A 3214-nucleotide genomic window follows, 5' to 3' on the forward strand; every position below is an offset into this window, starting at 1 on the left:
GTGTTTCTTGTTTGAGTCTTGTGTCAATTTTTAAGTTTGGTGTCAATTGCATTCTTTTATTTTTCTTAAAATTTTTTTGAAAATTCATGCATGATGTTCCTCATGATCTTCAAGTTGTTCTTGATAAGTCTTCTTGTTTGATCTTTAAAATTTCTTGTTTTGTGTCCTTTCTTGTTTTTCATATGCATTTTTGAATTCTTAGTGTCTAAATATTAAAAATTTCTAAGTTTGGTGTCTTGCATGTTTTCTTTTATTAAAAATTTTTCAAAAATACATACTTGATGTTCATCATGATCTTCATAGTGTTCTTGGTGTTCATCTTTGCATTCAAAGTGTTCTTGCATGTTTCCTTTGTTTTAATCCAAAATTTTTATGTCTTGAGTCTTTTTGATGTTTTTCTCTTTCCTTATTAAAATTCAAAAATCAAAAAAATATCTCTTCCTTATTTTACTCCTAATTTTCGAAAATTGCATTGAATTAGTCAAAAATTTCAAAATCATATCTTTTTTTTAGTCAAGCAAAATTTTCAATTAAAAAAATTCTATCTTTTTCAAATCTTTTTCAAAAATCAAATCTTTTTCAATTTTTCCTTCATATTTTCGAAAACTTTATGATTGATTTTCAAAAATCTTTTTCTGATTTTGTTTCATAATTTCAAAATCTTTACTAACAATTAATGTGATTGATACAAAAATTTTAAGTTTGTTACTTGCCTATTAAGAAAGGTTCAATCTTTAAAGCTTAAATCATATCTTTTTGTTTCTTGTTAGTCAAGTAATCAACTTTAATTTTCAAAATCAAAATCTTTTTTTTAAATTTCTTTTTCAAATATTTTTCAATTATATCTTTTTCAATGTCAATCACATCTTTTTCAAAATCAATTTCAAAATCTTTTCTAACTTCTTTTCTAACTTCCTATCTTTTCAAAATTTGATTTTTAAATCTTTTTCAATTAATCACTTAACTTTTTGTTTGATTTTAAAAGTTTACTATTTCAATCATATCTTTTTCAAAACTACCTAACTAATTCTATCTCTAATTTTCGAAAATCACCTTCATATTTTTCAAAATTCCTTTTTAAATTAACTAATTATTTAAAATTTAATTTAATTTGATTTAATTGTTCCTTTTTTAATTTTCAAATTTTTAATTTTAATTCTAATTTAAAAACAAAAATACTTTTATTTTATTTTATCTAATTTTCGAAAATTCTTCTCCCTCACCTCCTTCTATTTATTTATTTATTTACGAACGCTCCTCTTCATCTAAGAATTCGAACCTACTCCTCACCCTTGTGTTTGGATTCTCCTTCTTCTATTCATATTTTCTTCTACTCACATAAAGGAATCTCTATCCTGTGACATAGAGGATTCCATATTTTCTTTTCTGTTTTCTTCTTCTTCATATGATCAGGAGCAAGGATAAAAACATTCTTGTTGAAGTTGATCCGGAACCTGAAAGGACTTTGAAGAGGAAGCTAAGAGAAGCTAAAACACAACACTCTGAAGAGGACTTTACAGAAATTTTCAAAAAAGAAGGAGACATGGCCGAAAATAATAACAATGTAAGGAAGATGCTTGGTGACTTTATTGCACCAAATTCCAATTTACATGGAAGAAGCATCTCAATCCCTGCCATTGGAGCAAACAATTTTGAGCTGAAACCTCAATTAGTTTCTCTGATGTAATAGAACTGCAAGTTTTATGGACTTCCATCAGAAGATCCTTTTCAGTTCTTAACTGAATTCTTGCAGATCTGTGATACTGTTAAGACCAATGGCGTTGATCCCGTCTACAGGCTTATGCTTTTCCCATTTGCTGTAAGAGACAAAGCTAGAATATGATTGGATTCTCAACCTAAAGATAGCCTGAACTCTTGGGATAAGCTGGTCACGGCTTTCTTAGCCAAGTTCTTTCCTCCTCAAAAGCGTAGCAAGCTTAGAGTGGATGTTCAAATCTTCAGACAAAAAGAAGGTGAATCCCTCTATGAAGCTTGGGAGAGATACAAGGAACTGACCAAAAAGTGTCCTTCTGACATGCTTTTAGAATGGACCATCCTGGATATATTCTATGATAGTCTGTCTGAATTATCAAAGATGTCATTGGATCATTCTGCAGGTGGATCCATTCACCTAAAGAAAACGTCTGTAGAAGCTCAAGAACTCATTGACATGGTTGCAAATAACTAGTTCATGTACACTTCTGAAAGGAATCCTGTGAATAATGGGACGCCTCAGAGGAAGGGAGTTCTTAAAATTGATACTCTAAATGCCATATTGGCTCAGAACAAAATATTGACTCAGCAAGTCAATATGATCTCTCAGAGTCTGAATGGATTGAAGGAATCATCCAACAGTACTAAAGAGGCATCTTCTGAAGAAGAAGCTTATGATCCTGAGAACCCTACTATAGCAGAGGTGAATTACATGGGTGAACCCTATGGAAACACCTATAATCCCTCATGGAGAAATCATCCAAATTTCTCATGGAAGGATCAACAAAAGCCTCAACAAGGCTTTAATAATGGTGGAAGAAATAGGTTTAGTAATAGCAAGCCTTTTCCATCATCCACTCAGCAACAGACAGAGAATTCTGAGCAGAATCCATCTAGCTTAGCAAATATAGTCTCTGATCTATCTAAGGCCACTCTAAATTTCATGAATGAAACAAGGTCCTCCATTAGAAATTTGGAGGCACAAGTGGGCCAGCTGAGTAAAAGAGTCACTGAAACTCCTCCTAGTACTCTCCCAAGCAATACAGAAGAAAATCCGAAGAGAGAGTGCAAGGCCATTGATTTAACCATCATGGCCGAACCTACAAGGGAGGGGGAGGACGTGAATCCTAGTGAGGAAGACCTCCTGGGACGTCCAGTGACCAATAAGGAGTTTCCCTTCGAGGAACTAAAGGAATCTGTGGCTCAATTAGAGACCATGGAGATTCCATTGAACCTCCTTCTGCCCTTCATGAGCTCTGATGAGTATTCGTCCTCTGAAGAGGATGAAGAAATTACTAAAGAGCAAGTTGCTAAGTACCTTGGTGCAATCATGAAGCTGAATGCCAAATTATTTGGTAATGAGACTTGGGAAGATGAACCTTCCTTGCTCACCAATGAACTGAATACATTAGATAGGCAGAAATTACCTCAAAAGAAACAGGATCCTGATAAATTCTTAATACCCTGTACCATAGGCACCATGACCTTTGAGAAGGCTCTG

At 32.9% G+C, this 3214-nt stretch overlaps 1 non-coding gene across 1 annotated transcript; it reads right to left on the minus strand.

Moving 5' to 3' along the window:
• Positions 1–1933: 1933 nt before the first annotated feature.
• On the minus strand, positions 1934–2041 carry LOC148552927 (small nucleolar RNA R71). The gene has a single exon (XR_015892629.1). It is a non-coding gene; the product is annotated as a small nucleolar RNA R71 (small nucleolar RNA).
• Positions 2042–3214: the final 1173 nt, after the last annotated feature.

This window comes from Arachis ipaensis, chromosome B7 (genome assembly GCF_059453495.1).
Source record: "Arachis ipaensis isolate K30076 ecotype BB chromosome B7, ASM5945349v1, whole genome shotgun sequence".
In the NCBI taxonomy this organism is placed as follows: domain Eukaryota; kingdom Viridiplantae; phylum Streptophyta; class Magnoliopsida; order Fabales; family Fabaceae; genus Arachis; species Arachis ipaensis.